The following is a 9,917-nucleotide window of genomic DNA, read 5'->3' as shown; positions in this document are numbered from 1 at the left end:
ATTTCGGGGTGAAGTGTCAGATGTCTGACTTGACGATGATCAGCAAAAAGAATATATGTGCTTATGTAGAGATATTCAAATATGGCAAAATGTTCATTATTAAATCTAGGAGGGTATATAGCTGTTCATTGTACTATTTAAGAGCTTATAAAAGTTTTAAATTTTAAAACAATAAAAATTGGGGGGATACGTATCAATTGTGGGGGTTTTGAAGCTTTAACAGACTATCTGGACCAGGCTCTGTAGCAGGAAGATCGTTCGTGAGAGGGCCATCAAGACCAAGAAGAGCCTGTGGATGTCACGTTCCCTACATCACATGCAGGGGAGCTGCTGATTTGAATAAGGTCATTTCTAGAGAACAGAACGATAATAAAAATGAAAACCATGTTTTTGAGCTTTTCTTAAGAACTCTGTGAATAGAATGAAAAAGCTGGTTGCTGGGTTCCAGTTCTGCCTCTGCCACTAATTTGAGGTTAATACCTAGGGCAAATCACCTTCCTCTAGGGACCTTTTCATCACCTGTATCATAAAAGGATTCTACTAGAAGCAAGAGGAGAGGCTGGAAGACAGTTTGTGCAGCCTTCCCTGCCACCACCCGACTCCCAGCCTTTTTTAACCATAGCAGCTCTGCCTTTGTGTTTCCATGTTCCCTTTCATCTGACATTTGAAAAGTAGCCAAAGAACAGACTAGCAAACTAAATGGATCTCTAAAGCCCAGGTAACAATCTGATATTGCCAGTCATGACTTACAGCTTTAATGACCATTTCCAGGCTGGTCAGATTTCTATTTTTTACTCCAGAAGAGCTAGCTACTCCACCATCTCCAGTTGCCTGTAAGCCGTCTCCATTCACATCTTGACATAAGCTCAAACTCAATGGTGTGAAACAGCATCTCTAAATGAGCTTCTCCTTTTAGCTTTCCTCTTTCACTCATGGGCACCATCGCTTATGCCAGCAATTTTCAACCAGTGTGCCGCAAGAATTTTTAAAACATGCGATACTTGACTATTTAGTCAAGAGCACTGACTTCTTTTGTCATAGATTGGCAACTAAAAAATGACAACAGCCTACCAATGGTTCTGTGAGTTTTTAACACATTGCAGATTTGTGGGACCACCACCACAATCCAGGTACTGAACAGTCCCTCCAAATTACCTTGTTTGGCTTCTTGATGCTCATACCCTCTCCTTGCCCCTGCCAACCACTGACCAATTCTGTCCCTATAATTTTTTTCCTTTTCCATAATGTAACAGAAATGTAATCATACATTATATTTTGAGAGTGTTTCTTTCACATTGCATTCTGCCTTGGAAATGCACCCATGTTGCTGTATCTGTCAATAGTTATTCCTTTTTATTGCTGAGCATTACACTGGATGGATGTATTAATCTGTTTATCCATTAACCTACTCAAGGACGTTTGAGTTGTTCCCAGCTTTGGGCATTTTAAGGCTGCTATAAACATTCTTGTCCAAGTTTTTGTGCTAATGTTAATTTCTTTAGGGTAAATTAGGAGTGGATTCCTGGGTTATACGGTAAATACATGTTTAACTTTTTAAGAAACTGCCAAACTTGTCTTGAGTGGCTATACCATTTGGCATTCCCACAAGCAACATATAAATGTTCTACTTACTCCACATTCTCGCCAGCTCTTGGCACTGTCAGCTTTGGTTTTCAACTTCAGCAACTGCCATTAGGTGTGTAGTGGTATTATTGTGGTTGACTTGGATTTCCCCAACAGCTAATAATGTTGAATATCTTTTTATGAACTTACACGCCATCCATAGATCTTTTTTGAAGGTTTTGTTTAAATATTTTGTCCATTTTTAAATTGGGCTGTTTTCTTATTGTTGAGTTTTGAAAGTCTTTATATAATCTCAACACAAATCCTTTGTTGGATAAGTTTTTCAGAAGTATTTTTTCCAATACATAACTTATTGTTCCATTCTATTGACAGTCTTTTGCAGAGCAAAATATTTAAATTTTGATAGTCAAATTTGTTTTAAAAATTTAATGGATTATACCCTGGCTGGTGTGGCTCAGTGGACTGAGTGCTGGCCTGCAGACTCAAAGGTCTCTGGTTGGATTCCCAGGGCACATGCCTGGGTTGCAGGCTAAATCCCCACTAGGGGCCATGTGAGAGCCAACTGATCAATGCCTCTTGCACATTGATGGTTCTCTCCCTCTTTCTCCTTACCTTCCCTTCTCTCTAAAAATAAAGTCTTGAAAAAAAATGTTAATGGGTTATATTTTTTGTATCATGTTTAAGAAATCTTGGCCTAATTCTAGGTCATGAAAAATTTCCCACTTTCATCTATTATTTTAATAGGTTTAAAATGTACATTTAGCTATATGATCCATTTTGAGTTAATTTTTGTATAAGATACAGGTTGAACCCTGGCTGGTGCAGCTCAGTGGATTGACACCGGACTGCGAACCAAAGGGTCACCTGTTTGATTCCTAGTCAGGGCACATGCCTGTGTTGTGGGCCAGGTCCCAGGGCGGGGGGTGTGAGAGGAAACCAAACATTAATGTTTTTCTCCCTCTCTTTCTCCTTCACTTCCCTTCTCTCTAAAAATAAATAAATCTTTAGAAAAGGATACAGACCGATGTTTGTTTCTTTGCATATGGATATCCAATTCTTTCAAACCCACGTATTAATATATTTTATTGATTATGCCATTAGTTGTCCCATTTCCCCTTCATTCCCCTCCACCTTACACACCCCTCCCCCCACATTCCTCCCCTTTAGTTCATGTCCATGTATCATAAGTTCTTTAGCTTCTACATGTCCCACACCACTCTTGCCCTCTCCCCCTGTCTATTTTCTCCCCACCATCTATGCTACTTATTCTCTGTACCTTCTCCCCGCTTCTCCTCTTTCCACTCCCCTGTTGCTAACCCTCCATGTGAGCTCCATTTCTGTGGCTCCTCTCCTGATCTAGCTGTCCTCTTAGTTTGCTTTTGTTTTAGATGTGGTTGTTAATAACTGTGAGTTTGCTGTCCTTTCACTGTTCATCTTTTTTAACTCCTTTTTCTTAGATAAGTCCCTTTAACATTTCATATAATAAGGGCTTGGTGATGATGAATTCCTTGAACTTGACCTTATCTGAGAAGCACTTTATCTGTCCTTCCATTCTAATGAAAGCTTCACCGTATAGAGCTATCTTGGTTATAGGTGTTTGGATTTCATGACCTGGAATACTTCTTTCCATCCCCTTCTTGCCTGTAAGGTCTCTTCTGAGAAATCAGCTGACAGTCTGATGGGAACTCTTTTGTAGGTGACTGTCCACTTATCTCTTGCTGCTTCTAGAATTCTCTCTCTCATTTTAATCTTGGGTAATGTAGTTATGATGTGCTTTGGTGTGTTCCTCCTTGGGTCCACCTTCTTTGGGACTCTCTGAGCTTCCTTGACTTCCTGGAAGTCTATTTCCTTTTCCAGCTTGGGGAAGTTCTCCTTTATTATTTGCTCAGATAACTTTTCCACTTGTTGCTCTTCCTCTTTCCCTTCTGGTACCCCTATAATTCAGATGTTGGAATGTTTAAAGATGTCTTGGAGGTTCCTAAGCCTCTCATTTTTTTTTTTTTTAATTCTTGTTTCTTCATTCTTTTCTGTTTGGCTGTTTCTTTCTTCCTTCTGGTCCACTGCATTGATTTGAGTCCCAGTTTTTGTTCCATCACTATTGGTTTCCTGTGCATTTTCCTTCATTTCACTTAGTGTAGCCTTCATTTTTTCATTTAATTTGTGACCAAAATCAACCAGTTGGTCGAGCATCTTGATCACCAGTGTTTTGAACTGTGCATCTGATAGGTTGGCTATCTCTTGGTCACATAGAAGTACTGGCTCTGGGACTTTGAGCTGTTCTTCTGTTTGACCCATTTTTGGTCAGGTTGCACCTGTTATGTATGAGGGGCAGAGCCTTAGGTGTTCACCAGTGTGGGGTAACCCAGTTGCTGGGTTGTGACCCTATATGTGGGGGCAGGGTCAGAGAGGGAATTATGGCATTTGTTCTGCTCTCTCTCGGATTTCAGTCCCCTCTGCCATTTCCCACAAGTAAATCGAGCCCTTCTGGTGCCAGTTCCCAGGTGGGTGGGCTTGTGTATGTTCTGGGGCCCTGGGGGTGCCTCCAGTGAACTCTCCTATGAGGCTGGGAGCCTCTCTGACACCTCAACCCCTGAAAGTTTTTTCAGTTGGTGCTTTTAGGCTTTATTTCTCATCACTGGGGCCCTGGGTTGTGCACAGTCTGTCTCACTGCCCCCCCTTTTTTTCCCTGATTTATCTGCACATGAATGTGTGACCATGATCAGCCAATCACCTTGTATGTCTCACTGGGTCTGCTTGTTGTCTATCCTCCCTGCACCCAGGTCTGCTAACCATCACCCCTTCCTGCTGGGACCCCTCTCTGCTGGCTGCTGACTCCGCTCCTCTTACTGGTCTGGATAAATTGTTCGTTGTTGTTGGACTTTGGTACAGGTCAATTTTCTGTCTGTTCTGGTTGTGTTTTTGTTTCTAAATCTTTGTTGTCCTTAAATTTGGTTGTGGGAGGAGATAGAGTGTTTCCACCTATGCTTCCATCTTGGCTGGAAGTCCCCAAACCCATGTGTTAAAATGAATATCCTTTCTCAATTGAATTACCCTTGAAGCTTTGCCAAAAAATCATTAACCATTATTTGTGTAGGCCTATTTCTGAACTATGTGTTCTATGCATTAATATGTTTCTGTCTTTTTCACCAGTACTCATCTTGATAATACTTAAGTTTTGCAGGGGTGTCCCACCTGCGGCCTGCCGGCTACACATTGCCCACTATGCCTATGACTGTGGCCCAACACAAAATCATAAATTTACTTAAAACATTATATAAGATTTTTTTGTTTTTGTTAATGTTTGTGTATTTAATATGTGGCTCAAGACAACTCTTCTTCCAGTGTGGCCCAGAAATGACAAAAGTTTGGACACCCCTGCTTAGTGTGAGTCCTCCAACTTTAACTTTTCAAAATTGTTTTGACTATTCTATTCTAGTTCCTTTGCCTTTCCATGTGAATTTTAGAATCAGCTTGTCTGTATTAACAAAAAGTCTTGCTGGGATTCTGAATGAAATTACATTACATCTGTAGTTCATTTGGGGAGAACTGACATGTTATCTCCCAATCCATGAACACAGTATTTTCTCCACTTATTGTAGGTCTTCAATTTTTTCCAGAGCATTTTGTAGAATTCAGTATACAGATCCTGCATCATGTCTTGTTAGATTTACACATAGATATTTCATGTTTTGAACTGCCATAAATGGTATTTTTTAGACTGATGCATTGCCTGCTATACAAGCAAGCTTGTAGATGGTATTCTTTAAAAAGTGTTTGGTTTCCGATTGTTCACTGCTAATATATAGATATATGGATGATTTTTGTATGTTGACCATGTATACATATGTTCTTGTAATCCTACTAAAATCATTCATATGGCAGTCTATTAACAAGAATAATTTTATTTCTTCCTTTCTAATCTGTAGGTCTTTTATTTCTTTTCCTTGCCTATTGCACTGGCTAGGACTTCTAGGATGGTGTTGAGGAGTAACAGTGAAAGTAGGCATCATTGAGTGTTACCATTGTTTTGGGGGAAAGCATTCAGTCTTTAATCCTTAAACTTGATGTTAGCTGGAGGTTTTCTAGAGACACTATCGAATTAATGAAGTTCCTCCTAGTCCCAGTCTACAAAGCGTATTTTTTTTTAAATTGTAAGTTAAACACCTTTACAAACCCTGTGAGAAAATAGAGGGTACACTTCCCAGCTCATTCTGTGAGGCCTCTATTACCCTTATACCAAAGCCAAAGACATTACAAGAAAACTGCAAACCAGTAACCCTTATTAACACAGATGCAAAAATCCTCAGTAAAATACTAACAAGAATCCAGCATGAAAAGGATTGCAGTCATCCCTCGCCATATCACAGTTCACTTATTGTGGCTTCACTGTATCGCGGGTTTTTAAAAAAGACTATCTAATTCTGTATCGTGTAGTTTTTGCTATATTGCAGGATTTTGAGGTATATAGGTATGTATAAAATATTTATGATTTTAATTATTTTTGCCTAAAAACTTAATATAAAACTGTTAATTCAAACATTAAAAACATGTTAAATTGAAATAAAATACAGTATGTATTTCATCAGCAGATGAGTACTGTACTGTACTCAATGGAAATTCAGTATGCCACTACTTGTGCAAGTTTGCCAAGGTGAGATTGTACAGGGCACACTATTGGCTGGTGGAATGGAAGGCGACCAACCACACTGTGTTCTGTATCCTGGGCGCTGATTGGCTCAGTGACTGGTCTGTTTGCTCTCCTACCCTGTGCCCATACATTCAGCACCTCTCCTCGTCTACTTCACATTGACGTCTGATCGCTAGGCTTAGTGTTGCTCTGGGTGTTGTTGAAATTTTTGTTGAAAATTTTGTAAAAGTTTGCATTTATTTCAAGCCCTACAATGCCACCCAAACATTCTGCACCTTCAAAGGCTTCTGACAGTGAACCCGAGCACCAGAGGAATATGCTTACCATCAAAGAAAAGGTGGAATTTCTCAACATGTTAGAGGAAGGCAAAAGCTATGTGGCTGTAGGCCGCCATTACGGGATCAAGATCTACTGTTCGCTATATAAAGAAAGACAAGAGGAATATTTGGTCCACGGCAACAATGACTTTTAACAAGACTGCAAAGAGGGTGGTCACTTCCCGCAATAAGGCCATTGTGAGGATGGAGTCTGCATTGGCCCTGTGGATAAATGACTGCAGGAAGAACAACATCTGGATAAAGACCAAGAAACTTTATAATGCTTTTTCGGAATGCACAGACATTCATGATGGTGACAAGGATGACAATGAGAACGACAGCACAGAAGCAGGACTGTCGAGTGCTTCTCCCACCAGACCAACCCCATTCAGTGCCAGCAAGGGCTGGTTTGACAAATTTCAGAGACACTTTAGACTCGAGCATTTCTCTGCATGGAGATGCTGCCTCTGCAGGTAAAAGGCAGCGCCAGCAACTCCCCATAATTATGTTCATGGGGAGTGAGATCATGTCTTCGGGTGAAGAGATCAGTTACACCTATGCCTTTAGTGGAAATAGAAGTTACAGCCCAGGGCGAAGATACTGCACCACCTGATGAAGTGGTACCTTCAGAAGAACTGTAATGCTCTTCTTGGCTGTGCAGTACATGTGTCTCATTGTCATCACCTTCATCACCATCAGTACTGCACAGTTACATAATTCATGACCTTCATCATTCAAGTTATAGTGTACTTCACTGGTGAGTACCCATATAGAATTTTATGTGTTACTAAAATTACATAGGTTTAAGAGTGTTGAAAGTGTTTAGGAGAATATGAAGTGTTTATAAGAGTGTGGGAAAGGTTAAGAGAGTGGGAAAGGTTTATAGGAGTGTGGGAAGGGTTTATAAAGCCTTAAAATAGATATAAATAATAAAATAACATCGCTACTTCATGGATTTTGACCTATTACAGAGGTCTCTGGAACGGAACCTCCATGATAGGTGAGGGATCACTGTATACATCATGACCAACAGATTTATCCCAGGAATAGGCTGGTTTAACATATGAAAAACCAATCAATGTAATAAACCTTATTAATAAAGGAGAAACAGCATGTGACCATCTCAGTAAATGAAAAAAAAGTTTGAAACATCTAAAACCCTTCATGATAAAAACATTGTTATTGCCAATGTTTGTGTCCCCCTAAAATTCTTATGTTGAAGCTGTGACCACCAATGTGGTAGTAATTTGGAGATGAGGCTTTTAGAAGAGAATTAGGGTAAAAGTCATGAGGGTAAGGGCCTCACAATGGGATCAGTGCCAGGGGGAGCGGGAGGGGGAGGGGAGGGGGAGGGAGAACAAGACAAAGATGCTGCTCTTGACACTTCTGTTCAGCACTGTACTAGATGCTTTTACCAGGGCTGTTATGTAAGAAAAAGAAAAGGTATCCATATTGGGAAGAAAAAAGTTAAAAATGATCTCTTCACAGATAATAGGGTGCTGAGAGTAAAAAATCCTCATGAATCCACAAAAAATGTTAAAAATAGTAAGAAAAGTAAGCAATGCTGGATACAAAATCCCTATACAAAAATCAATTATATTTCTCTATACTAGCAATGGACAATCTGAAAATGAATTAGAAAAACAATTCAATTTATAATAGCATCAAAAGGAATAAAACAGGAATGTATTTAATAAAAGAAGTGTAAGATTTGTGCTCTGCAAAACTATAAAACATCATTGAAAGAAATTAAAGACCTAAACTAATTGAAAGACACCCTATGTTCCTAAATTAGAAGGCAGTATTAAGATAGCAACACTCCCCAAAATGATTTAGTTTCAGTACAATCCCTATCCAAATCCTAGGTACCTTTATTGCAGAAACTGATAAACTAGTCTAACCACTAATATAGAAATGCAAAGGACTATGATTACAAGAAATTCAAAAAGTCTTACAAAAGATCAAAGTTGGAGGACTCACACTCCTCAATTTTAAAAGTTAGTATGGAGTTACAGTAATCAAAACTGTGTTCTTAGCATAAGAATAGATTTATAGACCAACAGAATAGAAATGATAGAGTAGAGAAACAACACTTCACAATTATGGTCAGCTAATTTCCAGCAAGGGTGCCAGAACTATTCATTCAATTGTAAAAAAATAATCATTCAACAGATAATACTGGGATGACTTCATAGCCACATACAAAAGAATGAAGAGCTATATCATTCAGAATGGAAGAGCAGATAAAGGGCTTCCCAGATAAGGTCAAGTTAAAGGAGTTCATCATCGCCAAGCCCTTATTATATGAAATGTTAAAGGGACTTACTGGAAAAAAAAAAAAAGATCAAAAATATGAACAGTAAAATGGTAACAAACAACTATCAACAACTGAACCTAAAAAATATATATATAAAACAAAAACTAAGCAAACAAGTAGAACAGGAAGAGAATCACAGAAATGGAGATCACATGGATGGTTATCAGTGGGGAGAAGGGGGAGAGTTGAGGGGAAAGTTACAGGGAATAAATAGCATAAATGGTAGGTACAAAATAGACAGGGTGGGGGGTTAAGAACAGTATAGGAAATGGAGAAGCCACATAACTTATGTGTGTGACACATGGACATGAACTAAGGGGGGAGATGCATGTGGGAGGGGAATAAAGGGGAGAAAAATGAGATAACTGTATTAGATAATCAATAAAATATATTTTTAAAAAAGAAAATGATAAAGACACTTGTATCCAATATATAAAAACTTCTTACAACTCAAACAGAAAAACACAATTTAAAAATGGGCAAAGAATCTGAATCAACTGTTCTCCAAAGGGGATATACACATGTCTAATAAGCACGTGAAAAGATACTCAACACTAGTCACTAGGGAAATGCAAATGAACACCTTAGATACCACTTCACATCCTAGGATGGCTATAATAAAAAAGATGGACAAAAACAGTGTGGGCAAGAAAGTAGAGAAATGAAGAGGACTCATACATGGTGAAATGATGAAGTCTCTCTGGAAAAAGAGTTTGGAAGTCCTCATAAATTAAGTGTAGAATTGACATATGATAGAGTAATTCCACTCCAAGGAAGCTACACCAAATAACTGAAAACATGTCAGCATAAAAACTTGTACATGAATGTTCAAAGCACATTAGTCACAATAGCTGAAAGTAGAAGCAATTCAAATGTCCATCAGGTAATGAGTGCATAAATAAAACATGATAATACCCATACAGTGGAATAGTATTCCGCCACAAAAATGAAATTGTTATATATGCTACAAGTGAAGTTTGAAAACACAGTTAAATGAAAGAAGCCAGACACAAAAGCCACTTCTAATATGATCCCCTTTTATCAATGAAAT

The sequence above is a fragment of the Artibeus jamaicensis genome, unplaced genomic scaffold (genome assembly GCF_021234435.1).
Source record: "Artibeus jamaicensis isolate MK-2021 breed Jamaican fruit bat unplaced genomic scaffold, CSHL_Jam_final contig_558, whole genome shotgun sequence".
NCBI classification, from domain to species: Eukaryota; Metazoa; Chordata; class Mammalia; order Chiroptera; family Phyllostomidae; genus Artibeus; species Artibeus jamaicensis.
This window is presented reverse-complemented; position numbering follows the sequence as displayed.